This window comes from Pelophylax lessonae (assembly GCF_965119305.1).
Source record: "Pelophylax lessonae genome assembly, chromosome: 5".
Taxonomy (NCBI): domain Eukaryota; kingdom Metazoa; phylum Chordata; class Amphibia; order Anura; family Ranidae; genus Pelophylax; species Pelophylax lessonae.
The window spans coordinates 484,848,207-484,869,477 of record NC_138772.1 but is presented as its reverse complement, the minus strand read 5'-3'; the positions used below and the strand labels follow the sequence as shown (position 1 = coordinate 484,869,477).

The 21,271-nt window shown below is 46.3% G+C and overlaps 1 protein-coding gene and 1 long non-coding RNA gene across 3 annotated transcripts in view; one reads left to right on the top strand and one right to left on the bottom strand.

The window, feature by feature from the left end:
• Nucleotides 1–21,271, top strand: part of LOC309555764 — a 1,250,709-nt gene that overhangs the window by 28,284 nt on the left and 1,201,154 nt on the right. The gene's annotated exons all lie outside the window — the stretch shown is intronic.
• The window catches only part of VPS13B (vacuolar protein sorting 13 homolog B), a 1,502,642-nt gene that overhangs the window by 453,750 nt on the left and 1,027,621 nt on the right, over nucleotides 1–21,271 (bottom strand). The window lies entirely within an intron of this gene.

The window sequence follows — 21,271 nt, the reverse complement described above, 5'->3', positions numbered from 1 at the left end:
ACATTCTGTGTACAGAACAACTCCAGGTAGCCATATTGCATTGCACTTAACAGAAAATTACAGAGATGCAGATTAAAAAGGAAAGGCAATTTTTAATAACATTCAATTACAATATGAATTGTGTTGCAATTGTATTTGCTATATTATTTTTTTTTTTCATTTATTTGCTATTTTTTCCCAATGAAAGTGGAGTTACCCTGTACCCATGTACATATATGTATATTGTAGAGCTGACCATGCACTGATCTAAATTCAGCTGGTCCAGCAGGGACAAGATACCATTCTATCATTGTGTGGCCTCTCCCCCATTCGTTAGAATTTAATTACTTATTTGGAAGAACATGTTGCAAAATTTTCCAACGATCAGCAGCTGTAGCCAATCAGCAGCATCCACTGTCTGACAAGGTGCACAAATTACAGTGCCTTGAAAAAGTATTCATACCCCTTGAAATTTTCAAAATTTTGTCATGTTACAACCAAAAACGTAAATGTATTTTATTGGGATTTTATGTGATAGACCAACACAAAGTGGCACATAATTGTGAAGTGGAAGGAAAATGATGAATGGTTTTCAAAATGTTTTACAAATAAATATGTTAAAGTGTGGCATGCATTTGAATACAGCCCCCTTTACTCTGATACCCCAAACTAAAATCTAGTGTAACCAACTGCCTTCAGAAGTCACCTGTGTGTAATTTAATGTCAGTATAAATACAGTTGTTCTGTGAAGCCCTCAGAGGTTTGTTAGGGAACCTTTGTGAACAAACAGCATCATGAAGGCCAAGGAACACACCAGACAGGTCAGGGATAAAGTTGTGGATAAGTTTAAAGCAGGGTTAGGTTATAAAAATATCTCAAGCTTTGAACATCTCATGGAGCACTGTTCAATCCATCATCCGAAAAAAGAAAGATTATGGCACAACTGCAAATCTACCAAGACATGGCCATCCACCTAAACAGACAGGCATTAAGCAGGGAAGCAGCCAAGAGGCCCATAGTAACTCTGGAGTTGCAGAGATCCACAGCTTAGGTGGGAGAATCTGTCCACAGGACAACTATTAGTCGTGCACTTCACAAATCTGGCATTTACAGAAAAGTGGCAAGAAGAAAGCCATTGTTCATGACAATGAAGGTACGAACTAAAGAGTGCGTGGCTAGGGGTCACTGAAAAAGATTGCCAGGGCAGACACCTGGCCCTTGATGGTACTCAAGTTGAGAAACAAAAATAGGTTGGTTCCTATAGAGGCCTCTAAATAAGTATCATGTAGCGTAAAAAATCAATAGTCACTCAGCTGAAATGTAGCTAGTAGGATGCCTATTGATCAAATATGAATGCATACAAAAAAAGAGATGAGGTGAGAGTGTCTGTAAAGGTGGTGAAGGCAAGATACTTCAAGAACCACTTCACAGACCGCAGACCCCAACAAAAAAGTAGATCAGATATAGGCTCCAACAAATGCAAACTGCAAGCTGAGTTGTAGTGAAAAATTTAACTTGTTTTATTAAAGCACTTATGCCTGGTGGACAAACAGAACATGCATGAACACAATACACATTTAAAAATATAAAAACATGTACAAACAGTGGACAATATCACAAACAGACCTAACTGGTAAACCATTGATAAGAAGTGCACATTCTGCTGATGAACTACAAGGTGAAGGCCACCTCCGATGGACTGATCACAAATTTCCTACCATGTTCCTGAATAGGAATTCGTGGAAAAAAGGGGATTGAAAAAAATAATGTGTTGTGAACCAGGTGTGTGATCAACAATGGATCAAACCAAGGAAGGGCCCCTTCAGACAATATGGATCCAGGCAATGAAGATGCAGATATTTGGCCGATTACTGTTGTATAGTAAGTGGATATTGGCTGGAAGATGTAGATTCCAATAGAGGGTTTTGTCCATTCAAAGCCAGACCGATGCAGTGGCAGCAGGTGAAAGATTCCTCCATAGAGCAGCACTTGTAAAGCGGTTGCTGATCGGTCAGGTAATTAAATATGAGTATATCCCAAAGGTAATGGCGAAATGGGCAAAAGCGTCTTTAGTGTCACCAAGCCAGAGAATGTAGGTGCTTTAAGGTAAATGAAAAGAATCCATACCTCCGTGTGTGAAATCGCGGTGACCCGGCTGCTTGTAAAAGCTTCCAGCGGCGTGGTCCGGTTTAGCGTTTGCTCAAGCCAAATCTACAGGTGGTGACAGGCAAGTCCATGGCGAGCGGTCTTGCGTCACATCCGGTTTCGGCAAGCAGCGTACCCAAGGAGCCGTAGCCAAGCCGGAGCACAGGGGGTCACGTACACACAGGATGGAGGTGTTAGGTCATGGTGAAGAGTCCAACTGTGAAGGCTGACGCGTTTCACCGAGTCAAATCGGTTTCATCGGAGTTAATTAGGGAGGAGTATTGGAGTCCTTTTTATAGTAGTTAATAATTGATCAATGTGATTCAGGTGAAGTAATCAGCCAAAGACCAGCGGGCTGTATTATCCATTTCTGACCACAAGATGTCAGTATATAGTTTAAACAATAAAAAGGAAACCAAAATAACTCACAACAATCCCCTGTACATTAAGCATCTTAATGACGACTGCCTAAATATTATATTACATAGATAGATTGCTCATGAAAACACATTAATATAAGAAGAGAGCTGTAAAGCAATGCAGTCGTAGTATGTTGATGAAAAAATAAAAAGTGATAAAAGGTAGAGGTCTCTTAAAGCCGTATTTCCACATATTGGTAAAAAAATATATACCTTAGAGAAAAAAGAATAAATATATGAAAAAGTGCATTTATAAACCAAGATTAAGAGATAGAAGTGTTCACCGGGTATCGGTGCCAGAGGCTATAGCATAGTCCCCTTTGTATATAGAATATTTGTCACCAAAGATACAATAATGCCAAGCCATTTGTCCACCACGTCAGTCATAGTCGGGTGACATAGTCGGCATTAAAGGAGTAGCAACCTAGAAGCTCGATAGAAAATACATAAATTAAATAAAAATAAAAATAATAATAAATAGAAGTGAATTGTCCTGTAACACTATGGAATGTGTAGACAGGCAGAGAGGATATAAATAACGAAAATTGAGACTAAGGGGTCAAAAAAGGCCTCAGACTAAATTCGACATTCAGCCCTACAGGGGCTAAAGAACCCATTTTAAATATCCAGAGTTTTTCTTTCTGGAGTAGCACAGTGTCAAAATCACCGCGTCTAGTTGGAAGTTTTAACGCATAGATCCCCCGGAACAGAAGTCCATCAGGGTTCGCACTGTGGTACTCCAGAAAGTGTAAAGGTATCGTCTTTTTATCGACCTTATTCCTGATGTCTGACATATGTTCCAGTATCCTAGTCTTAAGTTGACGTTTAGTCTTTCCTATGTAGGACTTATTGCAGGGACATATGATCTGATAGATCACCCTTTCCGTTTGACAATTAATGAAGCTGTTAATTGTGAATTCCTGGCTCATATCACAGCTAAAGAACGTTTTTGAGTTTATTGCTTGTTTGCAGATAGAACATTTTCCGCATGCAAACATCCCCTTGACAGGGGGTAGGGAGGTCAGCCACGTTCGTGGGGTTTTAGAACGTACAAACTCAGAGTGGACTAAAGTGTCTTTAAGATTTTTGGCACGTTTGGCAGTAATCAGCGGACGGGGGCCAACTACTTTTTCAATAAGAGGTGATATAGTTAGAACCTGCCAGTGTTTAGTGATCACCTCACGAACCTGGTTCCATTGAGAGCCATATCGAGTAATGATCCTAGGGTAGGTTTGTTTGGGCGGACCTGGCGGAGATAAAGAGTCATCCCTCTTGATGAGTAACTCTGATCTCATCCTAGGACCCACTTTTTTACGAGCCCGTTTGAGGATGTTGTGGGAATAGCCACGTTCATTGAACCGTCGGTGGAGGTCCCTAGCTTCGATTTGGTAATCAGCCTCCTGCGTACAGTTCCGCTTAAGGCGGAGAAACTGGCCCACCGGTATACCATTGATTAGGGAGCGAGGATGATGACTTTGCGCCAGAAGCAACGTATTGGCCGACGTGGCCTTACGAAAAGTGGTCGTTTTTAAAGTAGAACCCATACGGGAAATCAAAAGATCTAAGAAGGGTAAGTTGTCGGTCGTCGCTGTATAGGTCAATTTAATGTTCCTATTGTTGCAGTTCAAGGTTTCAACAAATGTCTCCAGTTCCCTCATGGTCCCTCCCCAGAGGAGCAGTACATCATCGATGTACCTCAGCCATAGAAGAGAATGGCCGAGGTACATCGGGGATGGATATACTTCCTGCTCCTCCCAGAGGCCCAAGTGGAGGCAGGCGTAGGACGATGGTACTCAAGGCCAACTTCTGATCAACACCCTGTTGAAGAAAGGTTAAGACTAGAGCAACAGAAAAGGATCGACGATGAGCGCCAATCGAATCACACCAAGAAATGTACGCTTTCCACATACGATGGTATATCTTGCTGGAAGATGACTTCCTTGCCTTCACCATAGTAGGGATCACTGATTCAGACAGACCTCTATGCCTCAGTACCTGGCTTTCAATAGCTAAACCATTAAAACCAGCAACTGTAAAGCAGGAAGGTAGATCAGCCCTTGGGACAACTGGTCTTCTCTGAGAGGAAGCCCCCAAGAGATGTGTATGGCCACCAGACTGATTGGCAGATCCTCGCCATTGATTCCTCACAGGAATTGCGGAAGAAGCCTGAGCCAAGGATGATCCAGGACTTACTGTGGCCCTTGGACGCCTGTGGCATCTGCCAGAGGAATCCATGATCCTGCCACTAACCTCAGTATCCTCCTGTGGAGCCAAACCTGCTAAAGGTGCTGCATGTAGGACTGTGCAAACAGAACTCTCCTAAAGGTGGATGCCACCAGACTCAGAACCTGTATGCAAAATGGGAGAGAGAACTATCTGTGTGACAGCAGCCGGTGAATCACGGCCTGTGGTTCCTGAAGTCATCCAGAGGAAGGACCACCCTGGTCAGAATTAGAATCAGACCTTGGTAAATCAATTTCCCCGGACAGGTATATGGGGGACCTTAGGTAGTTCAGACATCACTTGAACCTTTGCAGGAATTAAATCCGCACAAGGAGACTCAGGACCAAAAAACCTGAAAAGGACCTGCTTTGTCCCCCTTTCTGGATATCCCCAAAATAATCAATTTGTGGATCCCCTTGACGCTCATGAAAGAGGTCCACAAGGCCGGAAACAATTGAAGATGTCCCCCCACCCCAATAATATACAATCTTGCCTGCGGGTCTGGGGAAGCTAGCTCTAAGCTTACCAGACCAAGGATGCTTGGAACCTTCAAGGGAAGATTTCTAAGATCTATTTCCCTTATTCTCCATCCCAGAATCACAAAATAATTTTCTACGTGCGAGAAGGAGGGCCCCCATCTGCGACGAGGCTCTTTCGCTTTATTAGACTATGGCAGGAAGGTACTCTTCCCCCCCCCCCATCATACCCTTAATGATGTCATTCAGGGTAGCCCCAAACAAGCGATCGCCTTGAAAGGGCAGATCAATGAGAGCTTTCTTAGAGGCTTGGTCTGCGGATCAATTCTTAAGCCACAGCATGCTCCTAATCACCACCGCTCAAACAAAAAGTTTGAACAACACAGGAGCTGTATCCAAAGCTGCATCACAAATTAAACTGCAGCCGATGGACCAACTGGTCCGCTAAATCAACATAAGCAGCGGGGACCTGCTCACTTCCTAGGCCCTGGCGCAAAAGTTTGGCCCATTCAATTAGGGTCTGAGACACCAGGGCTGAGGCAAAGACTGGCCACAATGTCGAACCAGCCATAGTAAACATGCTGCGTGCCACAGCCTCCGCTTTCCTGTCAGCCGGGTCCTTAAAGGACAGGGATTCCTCTACTGGCTCCATGGTTGCTTTGTTCAACCTGGAAACATGAGGGTCCACCACTGGCGGACTAGTCCACTTTTTTTAAAAGTGACTCTTCAAAAGTGTAACGTACAGCAAAACCACAAAAGTTAAAAACTACAAAGGGTCATTTTGGTTGTTCCCATTCCTTACAGGAAAACCTGTCAAAATAAGGCACATAAGGAAACACCTTTGGAGTGCGAGGTGACTTTTCCTTACCAAACGACACAACCACGTCTATGGTTACATCAGCCGCATCCTCTATTTTTAAAGTCTCATGCACTGCAGTGATAAGTGCATCTACCAGCGCTTTTTAAATCGCTGCTGCAACCATGGAGGAATCATCCTCACTATCGGATGGATCTAGGGGTGTGATATTAAGCCCCACTGAACAGGCCGCATCCATGGCATCATCAGGCTCAGATTCAGGTGAGACAGACTGAGCAGGGGACGCTTTCTCCTGGGCCTTTACCCACACGCCACTTTCATCCAGGACACTAAGGACTGCAGGACCACCATCAGTGCGACCATGGGAAGCTGGGGATCTGAGGGACCTCTGCCACCTCCATGAGAGGGTCAGTGGGGGAGATGTGACCCTGAGGCTCCATAAGGAAAGGAGGACCTTGCAGTAAAAAAAACAATCTTTTGGCACCATTAAGGATCCCACCCAAGGCACCTATCAGCAGAGAGAGATAACGGGGACCCCCAAGACTTACCCTACCGATTGGAGGAGCGCTGATATCTCAAACCCAGCATCACCATGGACACCATCCCTGTTCATATGTCCTGGGCACAGGAAGAGGTAACTGAGGAGAAAGAGGAGGGGCTTCGGCATCCCCACAAGGCTTCAGTCGTTTCCAGCGTCTACCGGACTAAGGGAAAATGGCCCCCATGACATCATCGGGCTACACAAACATGGCCGCCAGCCGGAGACTAGCCAGACTAAGGGAAAATGGCCCCCGTGACATCATCGGGCTACACAAACATGGCCTCCAACCGGAGACCAGCCAGACTAAGGGAAAATGGCAACCATCAGCTACAGAAAGCGGGCAGGATCTTCCCTGTGCCCTCTGCACCCTCTCCAAAGGGTAGGACACATGTTAGGGGAGACTCCACTGCGCACTCTGCACCCTTGGGACCCCCCTGCACTATACACACACTGCAAACAGTGGGGCATGCACCTAGGGGTTTCCTACACTGGGACCCCTCCAGACTACCAGGGCAGAGCAAATTATTCCAGGAACCTTACAGAGTGGGGATAGCGGGGGAGACCCCAGGAGTCTCTGCTGCATCCTCAGCCCTGGGACCTCCATCAGACTCCAGGTCCAGACAGGGGGGGAAGCCCAGCTTACAGATGGATTTTTAAGGATGGGAGGAGGGAACCTGCAGGAAGGTCCGACCGTCCCTGGAGGTTACCCGCATCCACCCCAAAAAAACACAAAAAAGGTGAGAGGGAGGACTGTACTTACCCTCCCATGGTGCGGGTAACCCTCGAGACAGAATCCTTGCCACCGAAGTAGGGCAGCTGTCGGACAAGGGCCTGCTGCAACTCGGACCCAAGCCCAGTTGTATGCGACTCTGCGAGATGTTTAACTCGTGGCCCAGCCTCTATCCCTGAGGCTATGTTGCGGCCGACCTAGCGCTTAGCTGCGGTCTGCACGTGCTCGCTGGCTGGGCTGGGGGGGGGGGGGACCACTGGATCTAGATTATCCGCCCTGTTGCCTAGCCTGGCAGTTAATTGTGGATCTCCTGAGAGAAAAAACAAAAAAGATGTAAGGAAGGAGAAAAAAATTGCTAGGACCAGAGATCCCAGCCGGGAACCTAGGTCCTTACCCCTGACTAGACAGATTAAAACTGATTAACTAGGGGCAGAGAGGGTGGTTATACACCAAGCTGAGGATGGCCCATGGGTGTAGCCAGTTGTTTTTTGTTCTTCCTAGTCCTACTCCTGGAGGAGGAAAATAACCCAGTAGTTATGATTTATAGAGCGCTGTGTCCGCCGATGAACGAAAGAGAAATACGTTGTATCAAGGTGTGTGTGTGTGGTTTTTTTTGCATGCATGCACATGGCATATTTAGGGTGGCCTCATTAATTTCATCGGGCTGCCTTACATGCGTGAAACACACAAAAAGTAGTCCAGGCACAATTATTGATGTAGCACCCTACAGGTAGGTGTTAAGTAAAGTATAGTGGGCCTTGGCTGCCTAACAGCAGGGCCATGATTTCAGCTAGGTGTCATGTCTCCCAGGTGTGTCTGCTGAGAGGGGAGTCTCCCCACTGGCTCCATGAGAGGATTCTCATTGGACAGTGGAGGAAACCCAATCAGAGACACACTTAGGCCTGTAGCTACCCCAGAGGGCAGATTCTGCCGCAGAGGATTCTGGGAGTGGGTATAAGTTCTGAGGGAACGCATGACGCAGCGTCTTTGGCGGGAAGCAGAGTCCCAGGACGGAGAGTACGGCTGTCTCTCCTCCTATCAGAGGAAGCGGGAGTTCCAGGTGGCGGCCTGGGAATCCAAGGAGTGTGAAACTGAGCTGAGGAGGGGATCCGGTGTGCCGAGAACCAGCGGAGAGAGAGAGGGGTCCAGTTCCAGGAATGCCTACAAAGGTTGTGAGTACTGTGGACTGTCCCTGGGGGTCTGCCTAGAGTCAGAGGGGACCACTCCGGAGAAGGTTCTAGGGATCCAGGAGTCAGCTAACTGTTAAAGGGTCGTCAGACGACCCTGAAGTATTAGAGGGGATATCTGCAGTTTTGGGCCCTAAAGAGTCAGTGTACAGTGTGTAGTGTACAAAGTTGAGAGTTGCAGCAGCACAAGTAGTGACAAGGAGCTACCTCAGCCAGTGAAGGGTTAGAGGGAGCTGCTCAGTGGCTTTTGAGCTACACTAAGTATCAGGAGTCAAGAGTTCTACAGTCCTGGAGCCTCTGAGCTAATAATCCAAGTTAAAGTTGAGGTTTCAGCACTAAGTCAGTCAAGCAGCATTTGAAGCGCCAGGAAGCGCTGGTCGGCATTCAGCTGGCATCAAGACAGCATTCGTGAGCCAGAGGAGTATCCCGCTCATTCAATTCTCCCATCCCCTAAATACAATAAAACAAAACAAACCAAAGATGCCGGAATGGTCATTGTCTCAGTTTTCACACCTGGGTTCACAACTTAAATGTGTTGAAAGTGTTACCGGTACTGATGGCAGACCCAAGGCCTGGAAATATTGCTACATTTATATCTTGCTGAAGCAAACCGTTTTTGAGGCCATGCTTTTGCCAGATGCAAGGGGTGCCATTAATGGATAATCTGTAGAAGGCAATGTATCTTTTCATGTGGTGTGAGCAAACGCACAATGTTCCCTCACCATACCCTAAGAGTCAATTTTCATGAGATGTGTTGGCACATTTTTTAAGTGCGTGCCATTTCTAGGACCTTTAAAAAATAAGGTTTGCACATGGAAGCAGTTCACACTGGTGAGTTCGCCTGATATGTGCTGGTTTGCAGTGGGGGAAAAAAAGCAAGCCCTATTTATTTGAGTGCAACACAGCACACGGCGAATGTGTGTCTGTGCAGCGCACTGCACCTCAACACACAAGAAGAACAGCAGGCCAGCACAAGTTTGGCTCCTCTGCATGTTCGAGAGGGGGGGAGGAGGAGAATAGTGCATGCTAAAATGCAGCATGCCAGCACATGTGCATTTATCTGCAGCCAACATACACGTAGTAGTGTGAATTGAACCTTTATGTAACTTACTAAGTATTAGGTTTTCAGGTATGGTAAATTTGCACCTCAAATATGCCTTTTTAAAACATCATCATCTACTGATGCATGTAGGGGTTTCCGTGATAGGTGGTCAGCAGGCACCATGTGTGCCCAAGTCAGGTTTAATTCAAAATTTTTATGTCTGACTACATTTTAAATTCAGTTTATTTTTAGCTGAGGGAAGAAAAAGACAAAAATCCAGATTTAACTGCTCCCTTTCACAACTGAATGTACATCTACTGTATGTATACTCATGATTTTGAGCGATATATAGACATTTTTGGCAGTTGTAGGGTTAAACACCTCTCCCAAACCAAATCCCCAGAAGTTGGAGGCTTTAAATAGATTAATGGCCGTCTGAACTGACAGTAACCTAAATAAAGATTAGATTTCCATTCCACTACAAAGCGCAGAATGTTAAATGAACATTTCAGGATTAACAAAACAAAAAGTCTCTTACAATTTATATTCCGTATCCAGTCTATTTTTATCTTCCTTAGCCTGAGATATTTTTTTTATTTGTTTTTGCGGCAGTCATAACCGCTGACAGATTTGCTGACAAGCCGTCATTTCAAAGAGGTTTTTCAGGATGTAAAAAAGCTCCATCTATCTGTAAACATTTGTTCTAAAAAAAAAGTGAAAACATACTATATATATGTGTGAAATATCCGCTGAGAACTTTATCCACAGAGTATCAGAATTCCAGTTCAGCCACTGATATTTACCAACCATTCTGAGATAATAGGTGCAGGAACTCCCCCTTTCTGAGTCAGTTCTGGTCTCCGACTCCTACCCATCTCCAAGCACTGTTTCTTGATTCCACCCCCCCACCCAGCTCTCAATACCCCCCTTTTAGAGAATACAGATCAAGGTATCATTTTGTGGTACTAAAAAGTATTACAATGTAATTTGTATGGAATTTGGTAACGGTAACATGAAAAGCAGTAAAATAGATCCCCCAGCAGCCAGCATCAAGAGACCCTCCAGCACACCCCAGCACCCCTTGCCATTACATACAGTACATTCAGTATTGGAGGTGACAGAACTGCGTTCCCTGGGTTCCCGCTGAAAAAGTCCAGTTTACCAATAAATTGCTGTACAAACTTACAAATTAACAGCAGACCGACATCAATATTCTTAAATTCTGGCAGTAATTTCCAATTAACATTTATAGAGCGACCAGCTAATTTGTAAAAAATAAATTACAGGGCCATTAAGTAGTGGATGTGTATGGATTATTTATGGAGAATAAGGATATTGTTTAGTATCATTTTAGAGTTTGCTCTTGATTTTTTTTTCTTGACTGACCCCTTTTTGTTTAACTGTTTCCAACTGTCTGCATCCTTTTAACATCATCCATGACCTCCCGATTCTTTCCTTTTGCCCCCTCACTTCCATTTGTTTGGAACGAGCAGTGCACGTTAGTTTTGATCTCAAAAGCGAGCAAGAGAGGATGCCAAGGGAGGATGGCTACATCCCTACATATAATGTTTAGGGATATTAATTGCATTATTTTTGTAGGTTGCAGTTGTACTTACACTCTGATGCTTCCTCCAAAGAATTTGCAGGTAACCACTGAAATGTGCTTAAAAAATACTATGAAACATTTTTTTTTTTTGAAAATTTGTTTTTATTGAAATTTTGCACACATAAACAGACAATACACTGCCACGCAGGGCAACATTTACAACCAAGGACAACAGGTCAACCCCCCCCATCCCACCCCCCCCTCCAGGCTCCACCCAGCGCGTCCATCACAAAAACAAAGCTTCTAGCAGCAATAAAGATACCCCCCAAGTCTGCTCCATCTACCAAGGAGCAAGGTCATCAAACACAGACATTAGCACAGTACAGTACCCGTATTCAGTAACCCCATGCCGTATTCAAAAACCTGAGAGACTTCAACACATGCAGCTAGCACCCAGCGAGTTGGAGAACATCATCAACTGGCCCGACCACCCCCCCCCTAGATAACCCCGAACAGGATCCCATAAAACCTCAAAGCTGAGCCACGGAGGTCGAGGCTGGGGAGTCTATCCATATTTTCCACACTTTACCAAACTTGCGAGGACATCCCCTACTGAGATACGTAGCCTTGTAGAGCGGAGTCACTTTATTAACTAAGCCCTTCCAAAAGAGGATCGTGGGAGCCAAGGGACTTTTTCAGTGTAAGAGCAGAGCCTTGCGAGCATAGAAAAGAAGTAGACTGATCAGAGTACGAACTGCCCTCGCGGGGGCCACGCCATCCACCAACCCCAAAAGACAGACCTCCACGGAGCAGGGGACCGGAATCTTAACCACCTCCACGATGCAATCCAAGACGGCTGCCCAATAGTCCTTGACCACCGGGCACCCCCAGAAGATGTGGCTGAAGTCCGCCGGAGAATGCGAACAACGCCAGCACTCCGCCGAGGCCGTCTGATAAATACGTGCCAACCTCGCCGGCGTGTAATAGATCCGATGTAGAAATTTAAAGTGAATAAGGCGGTCCCTTGCAGAGACCAGGTAAGCGAAGGGCGAAATCCACATATCATCCCAGTCATCACCATCCAGGTCAGGCACCTCCCCCACCCAGCGTTCCCGACACCTACGCACCGCCGGCGGAGTGGTGGCGAACAATTCCCTGTACAACTCCGAGAGGGGCTTCCGCATATCCGTCGCCTGTAACCCCACTTCAAGAGCTGAAGTTTTAAGCACAACCCGGGGGGACCCAAACTGTGCCACAAATGCATGGCGGAGTTGAAGATAACGAAAAAAATATTTATTGGGTAGATCGTAACGCACCTTCAAGGCATCGAAGGTGCACAACTCCCCACCAGAGACAATGTCCCCCAACAACTTAACCCCCTTGACGGCCCAGATGGCGGGATCAGGGATCGAAGCAAAATGAGGAAACTTGGGGTTCCACCACAATGGGGAGGCCGGGGATACACTAGTAACCCCCGGCTCCACCAGCATCAGCATATGGTCCCAGGCCTTGATGGTAGAGCGCATAGTCCCTGTCAGCTGAAATTTAGCCCTGGACCCCCGATGCAGCAAAAGCCGAAGACTCTCGTAGGAGCCCAAAACAGCCGCCTCCAGCACCGTGGCAGAATCCCCATCGTCCCCCATAAGCCAGCGCCGCGCCACCACTCCCTGCCCGGCCAGGAAATATTTATAAAGATCAGGCAAAGCCAATCCCCCCTGACCCCAGGGCTCCTGTAACACTTGCATGCCAATTCTAGGAGGGGAGTTACCCCAAATAAAGGAACCTATCAGGCCATGAACACGACGGAAGAACGACCGTGGAACCCACACCGGCGAGTTCCTAAGGAAATACAGAAAGACAGGGAGGAGTTTCATCTTTACCAAATTAATGCGCCCCAGAACCGACAAAGGTAAGTCGCGCCACACCTCCGCCCTGCGTTTAAAGACCTCCAGCAATGGGAGAAGATTCAGACTGAGATAGTCAGCCACTCTCGCCGACACCCTGACTCCCAGGTATGTGAACTCAGTCACCCATTTCAAAGGCAACGCCCCATCCGCTGCAGCAATAGCACCAGGATCAATGGGGAGCATGGTGGATTTATCCCAATTAACCCGTAGGCCAGAAAACTTAGCAAAAGTGTCAAGGATATGGAAGACCGCCCGCAGGGAAACATTAGGATCTTTCAAAAACAAAAGCATATCATCCGCATAGAGCGCCAGGCACTCCTTAATGGAGCCCACTTCCAGCGCCCCCACCTCTGGAGATGCTCGCAACGCAATAGCCAGGGGTTCGATCATCAGGGAGAACAGAAAGGGCGAAAGAGGGCAGCCCTGTCTAGTCCCCCTACCCACCCCAAAAAAGGGAGATAGGGTGGAACCGATCTTCAACGCCATACGCGGGGAAGAATACAGGAGGGAAATCCACTTACAAAATTTAGGACCAAATCCCATACTCCGCAGCACCACCCCCATGTAGACCCAATCCACCGTGTCGAAGGCCTTGGCAATGTCCAGCGACACCACCACTCTAGTGCCAACAGAGGCATGCGACACCTGCAAATGTGTAAACAGGCGTCTAAGGTTGGTGTCCGTGGACTTGCCCGGCATGAATCCGGTCTGATCAATGTCCACCAGGGAGGGCAGGACCACAGCCAGCCTAGTAGCCAAGACCTTCGTGAGTATCTTGAGATCCACATTGAGCAGGGCAATGGGGCGATAGGAGGAACACAGGATGTGGTCCTTACCCGGCTTGGGTAGAAGAACAACATATGCCTCGAGCATAGAGTCCAGCAGGGCCCCCTGATCGAAACACGCAGCATACAGAGCCTGGAGCCTGGGAGCCAAGGAGTCCGAATACTGCCGATATCACTCCGCCGGGAATCCATCAGGGCCCGGCAACTTATTGGGGGGGAAGGACGAGATGGCTTTTTCAATTTCCTTCAACGTTATGTCATTATCCAACCATGCACTGTCCTCGCCCTCCAAGACCGGAATCGGCAACCCAGATAAAAGGCGCTCCAACTCCCCCAGGTCGTATGCAGGCAGAGGCAAATAGGTGTCAGAGTAGTAATCCATAAAGACCCGGGAGATCTCCCCCGGGTCCCTAACCATTTCCCCCGAACCAGACCTGATACATGGAACACTTACCGTAGCCCTCTGGTCTGCCACCAAAAAAGCCAACAGCTTACCATTTTTGTCCCCCTTCTCAAAAAGTGACTCCGCTCTATGTTTAAGATTGGCATGCGCAAAATCAGTATCCAATAAAGCCAAACGCCTTCTGGCCTCCTCCAGGGCCGCATAGGCCGCCGGTCCCGGAGAAGCCGAGTATTCCTCCTCCAACCTACGGACCTCCAGCAGAACAGCCTCTCTATCAGCGTTAGCCTCCCTACGGGACGTCTTAATCGCAGAGATGTAATGACCCCGCATGACCGCCTTGAAAGCATCCCACAGGACCACCCCAGCCGCGGACGAGGCATGATCCTCCCAATATGCAGGCATTTGGGGCTCCACCTGCTGCATCACCTTTTCAGTCTGCAGCCACCCCGGCGATAGGCGCCAAGCACCCCTGGTCCCACCTGCCCCCACCCGCAGAGTCAGTAGCAGTGGGTTGTGATCTGAGAGACCCCCCGCCAAATAGGTGGCATCCTGGACCAAGGGAAGACAAGACTCATTAGCAAAAGCCAGATCTATTCTGGACGCCGTTCTGTGCACCCCAGACCAGCAGGAGTAGCCACGCACCCCAGGATTTTTCCAGCGCCACAGCTCCGTAAGCTGAGCTGCGGAAGACCATGACACAAGTTCAGGGGATGACAGTCTACCCGGGTTAGAGGAGTCCAGTCCGCCGTCCAGAACAGCATTGAAATCCCCGGCCATGATAAGAGGAAGGTGCATATAAGGGGCCAGGGTCACCAGGAGATCCACCAGAACTTGGGAGTGGAACGGGGGAGGTAAGTATACACTCACCAGAACCACCTGCCGGTGAAATAACTCGAGGAGAACAATAACATATCGTCCGCCAGGATCCGTAATCACCTTTTGAATCGAGCAGGGTGCATTCCTACCAAGCAAAATGGATACCCCACGGGCATACGTGGAGTACGTGGCGTTGAAGATCCTCTGAATCCAAGGCCTCTTCAAGGCAAGCACCCTGCCGCCATCCAAATGTGTCTCCTGGAGGAGGATAACATGGGGTTGTACAATTTTAATATACCGAAATATAGCCGTGCGTTTCACCTTGTCATTGAGACCTCGCACATTCCATGACATAATCTTAAGCAGCTCAGCCATAGAACAGCAGAGGGGCATATAGCAGGAGGAAGCCAGAGGACCAAGCACAGCCCGAGGACCAACCCGATCCTCCAGCTCCATCCAGACATGCAGCAATACATATACATAAGAAAAATAGACAATGACCACCGGATGGAGCCTGGAGCCTAAAACAACAACATCCCTGCTGTGATACCCAAACCTGAAACAAAAAAAGTGCAACAGGGTATCCAGCCTATTCCCAAAACCCAGCAAAAAATTTAAAGGCATGGCTGCAACATAGAACCGCAGCCGGCGTTACTCGAGTCCGCCAGAGGTAGCCCCAAAAAAGGGAGCTGGCAGATCGTCAGTCCCAAAAAAGGGGAAAAGAAAAAAGCAAAAACAAAAATTGTAAAAAGCAAGAAAATAAGCTGAAAAAAGAAAAGTCAAGTTCAACGACGTGTAGTACACAGAGCTCCAATAAACTGTAGCCCACTCCACAACCCCAGGGACAGAAGCAAGGATCCAACCCAGGGCAATCCAGGAAGCTTCATGGCAGGATCATCAATGCAGGTACTGTAGATGCCCCCCCATTAGCCATGGAGGAGCCAGAGTGTGTGAAGACAGGATCCTCAAAAAAGGGGGGCACAGAGAAGCAGGGCCCCAAAAGTCTCATACCATCCTGGAGAGCGGGTGATAGGAGATTAAATAGATTCCAACCAGTCTGCAGCCTCTCCAGCCGAATTGAAGAACAGGACAGTTCCATTGTAATCCACACGCAGGCGGCTCGGGTACATCATGCCATACTTCAGGCCCTTGTTCCTCAGGATTTTGCGCACTTCAGTAAACGATCTGCGCTTTTTCTGCGTTTCCACAGAGAAATCAGGAAATAGCATTATCTTACTGTTCTCAAACAGCAACTCCTCCTGTCTCCTGGCTTCAGAGAGAATGCGGTCCCTGTCACGGAAGTTCAAAAAACGGACCAAAAAGGGGCGCGGGGGGGCCACGGGCGGCCTGGGCCCTGTGGGAACCCTATGGGCCCTTTCCACCACGTAGGTCGGGGGAGGGGGAGGCAACTTGAGTAGATCACAAAAGAATTTCTCAGCAAACAGTGTAGAATTAGATCCCTCAGCCTTCTCCGGCAAGCCAACCACCCTGATATTGTTGCGACGCTGCCGATTCTCAGCATCCTCCATTTTGTCTGCCATAGCATTCACCTGGGCCTGCAAAGCAATGAGTTGTGCCGAATGGGAAGCGGTGACATCCTCCACCTCAGATACACGGCCTTCAGCCTCTGTCAGGCGCCCCCTGAATTTATCCAAATCATGGCGGATCAGGGTGCATTCGGAGGCCAGGTGATCAATCCGGAGCATTAGAGCAGTTTTAGAAGCGTCTATAGCCGCCAGGATGGGAGCGGTGATATCCCCCCCTCCAGGTGACCCCCCAGCCTGTCCAGCGGTCCCCCGCGATGACCCCTCAGTACCTGCGTCCAGCGGATGTTCCAGAAGAGGGTTCCCAGCCCCCGCAGACATCGTCCCCGACTGTGAGGAGGCTCGGGTGCCTGTGGCTGCAGATGGAGAAGAAGAGGCCTGCACTTTCAAGATGGCGGCGGCCGCTTTCACGCCTCGCGGCAGGACCGATCGTTGAGGCCGCGGGGTCGGTGTAGAAACCCCGGATTTTCTCCCTGGCATTCGTGCCCCACCTGTGCCCGATGTGGAGTAGGGCAAAACCGCCGTGATCCGAGGCACAGGGGCCGTGGATGGAGCCGGATAAGGTCAGGATGGTGAGGAGCTCTGAGAAGACACCTCCGGCGCCGTCTACATCCCGGCCACGCCCCTCCCACTATGAAACATTTAAAGGGTAGCTCCACTCTCGTGGGGAAAAAATAGCAAATAACGGAAAAATAATATAGCGTATACATATGTGACACAAGTCATATTGTAATTGAATGTTATTAAAAATGACCTTTCCTTTTCAATCTGCAGACACTGTAATGTTCTAAAAATACAATGCAATAGGGCTAGCTGTAGGTGTTCAGGACACAGAATTAGTACAGAACGCTCCCCAGAAACATTTTCCTGCTTGTGTCATTGGCTCACCAGTTTTCCCAGACATCTGCCCTAAGACACAAGTCAGATTTCAGGCATCCCCTGCAACAAAAATTTAAATTTTGGTGAGATACTCCCAATAGGAAATCACGGCTAAAGGGATGCAGGAGCTGCAATTTTCCTCCTCAGAGCCCTGCAGGTGCACAGCTGATTGATAATTATGAAACCATTCCCATTAGACTCACTTTCCCACATGGACACAGAAAAAAACACAGGGATTTCTTCAGAATAACAAAAAGTAGGACTCTGCAAAAAAGTTTGTTAAAATCTTCGTAATGTACTGTACCCATATATTAACCTGAGGGGAATGTTTTTTTGGAGTTTTGTTTTAAGGCATAAATGACTGGACTGTGTGAGCATGCATGTTTACAGCCTGCACAAGCAACGTTATAGTTTCTTCAAATGAGCATATTCAAAATGTAAGTAGACTCACTCATTTTTTATTAACTTGACTATCTACATGCATATCTTTTTGCAAGATTAGAGGCAGTCATGATTTATATTTTTCTCTGCATATATTGTATATATTCAGGTGAATGAAATGTCATTCAACTGATTTTCGAATTAGTAACATCGTCACTAATAATAATACTCTAAGTCTAGTTGTGACTGAGGCTTACAACAAACCTTCAATTTTATTGCATGTTTTCTCCTGACATGGTTTCCACTGAAATATGCATTTTCATGTGCATGTGCACCATGACACTGATTAAGATGCATCAATATGTGTTTTAGTGCCTGTTACAATGCACATTCACATATTTGGAAACTTCAGGCAAAATTACAAAAGTGTGCATGGGCCCCAAATCTTCTCCTATGCAAGTGTGTGTAAGGGCAGAGATAACAGGGGTCCTAGAAGTGCCTGCCTGTCACCACAAGCCCACTTGTGTATATGATTGAGATATTTTAGCTTTGGCGGTGGATAATACATCAACTAGCTCCTAACTACTAAAGCAGCAGCTGATTAAAAAAGTGCAACTATAATAGTAAATATGAATCAGCAATAGAAGACCATAATAATTGTTATATAGTTGCTTCCAAAGCTCAATGTTGTAGGTAAAGTTTAAAACTGCAATAATGCATACATTGTAGCATTAACACGCACACATATAAATATATACATACACAGTATATGTATATGTATATTTATAATTAAACACACGCACAGAATTATAGAAACGCATAAAGCACAATTCACAATATCCTTTGCACATTGTACATTGAAATGTGTAACCCCCTGTGTTACACACCCTGTGGCTGTAAACAGTCAGCCCATGACCTTCGCAATTAAATCGGAATTAGTTTCTACTGTGCAGAATTCTCTGTGTCATGTTCAGCACAGACCACCTACATGCTTCCCTTCCAATATACAGTTTCTCACAAAAACGAGTACACCCCTCACATTTTTGTAAATATTTTATTATATCTTTTCGTGTGATAACACTGACGAAATTACACTTTGCTACAATGTAAAGTAGTGAGTATACAGCTTGTATAACAGTGAATAATTTGCTGTCCCCTCAAAATAATTCAACACACAGCCAGTAATGTCTACATCGCTGGCAACAAAAGTGAGTACACCCCTAAGTGAAATGTCCAAATTGGGCCCAATTAGCCCCCCCCCCCCCCAGGGTGTCACAAGACTCATTATTGTTATCAGGTCTCAGGTGTGATTGGGGAGTGGGTGTGTTAAATTTGGTGTTATCGCTCTCACTCTCTCATAGTGGTCATTGGAAGTTCAACATGGCACCTCATGGCAAAGAACTCTCTGAGGATCTGAAAAAAAGAATTGTTGCTCTACTTAAAGATGGCCTAGGCTATATGAAGACTGCCAAGACCCTGAAACTGAGCTTTAGCACAGTGGCCAAGATCACTCAGAACAGGCCTCACCATGGTCGACCAAAGAAGTTGAGTGTACGAGCTCAGCGTCATATCCAGTGGTTGTTTTTATAGATGTATGAGTGCTGTCAGTATTGCTGCAGAGGTTGAAGGGGTGGGGAGTCAGCCTGTCTGTGCTCAGACCATACGCCACACACTTCATCAAATTGGTCTGCATGGCGGTCATCCCAGAAGGAAGCCTCTTCTAAAGATGTTGCACAAGAAAGCCTACAAACAGTTTGCTGAAGACAAGCAGACTAAGGACATAGGTTTATCTTGGTCTCATCAGACCACAGGACATGGTTCCAGTAATCTATTTGGTTCAGATGGTGTCAAGCATGTGTGACGGCAACCAGTTGAGTACAAAGTGTGAGTACAAAGTACAAGTGTGTCTTGCCTACAGTCAAGCATGGTGGTGGGAGTGTCATCGTTTGGGGCTGCATGAGTGCTGCCAGCACTGGGAAGCTACAGTTCATTGAGGGAACCATGAATGCCAACATGTACTGTGACATACTGAAGCAGAGCATGATCCCCTTCCTTCAGAGACTTAGCAGCAGGGCAGTATTCCAACATGATAACAAACCCAAACACACCTCAAAGATGACCACTGCCTTGCTAAAGAAGCTGAGCCAAGCATGTCTCCAGACCTAAACCCTATTGAGCATCTGTGGGGCATCCTTAAACGGAAGGTGGAGGAGTGCAACGTCTCTAACATCCACCAGTTCCGTGATGTCATCATGGAGGAGTGAAAGAGGACTCCAGTGGCAACCTGTGAAGCTCTGGTGAACTCCATGTCCAAGAGGGTTAAGGCAGTGCTGGAAATTAATGGTGGTCACACAAAATACTGACACTTTGGACCCAATTTGGACATTTTCAATTAGGGGTGTACTCACTTTTGTTGCCAGCAGTTTAGACATTAATGGCTGTGTGTTGAGTTATTTTGAGGGGACAGCAAATTTACACTGTTATACAAGCTGTACACTCACTACTTTACATTGTAGCAAAGTGTAATTTCTTCAGTATTGTCACATAAAAAGATATTATAAATTATTTACAAAAATGTGAGGGGTGTACTCACTTTCTTCAGCTACTGAATATTTCAGTAACAGTTTCGGTCACATACGCACTGGCGTGTCACTAAGGTGAATGTGCACAGCGCCTTCAAATTACAGGTGTGACCCTTTCTGTTTTCAGTATTGACATATGTCCATCATGGTACAATGATGTAAAACTTCCATAGATCAAGATGTCCATGAAAATGACACAAAAATAAATGTATGGCACAGATCCACAGGGCAATATTTTAGACTGTTTAAAAAATAGGAAATGTTAAAACATTTGTCCAATATAATATATATATATATATATATATATATATATATAAATAATATAATGTATACACACAGTATAGTGGAACAGTTAAATGAAAAAAGCAAAATTATACCCGCGCTACACAACGTGAAAATTATTAGTATGAATATAGTAATGAGCAGCTGCTGCAGACACTAAGAAAATCTTAGGGAGATGTAATGAAAACGAATTTATGCAGCGCTAGCTTCAATAAAGTGATAAGTGCTATGATATATATATAATATTCAATATTTTATATAGTGCATAATAAGGATCATATACACAAAGTGCTAAGTGCTAAAAAATATCTATGCAATGACAAATAAATTATAAAGTGCATGTATACACATAGGTGGTTAGATATAGTCCAAAATAATATTCAGTGCTTGAAAAAAAAATCCTTATAGTGATCCAAATAAGGTGCCAAATAATTCAGGTGCTTGCAAAGTGACAAGTTGCCCCTCAAGGTTCCCCACTCACCAGATTGCAGATAAAAATGGATTTTTGTAAAATCTTACCGTAAAATCCTTTTCTCTTAGCTCATTGACAGACGTAGTCCTCGGTGATACAGCACCTTCGGGTTATG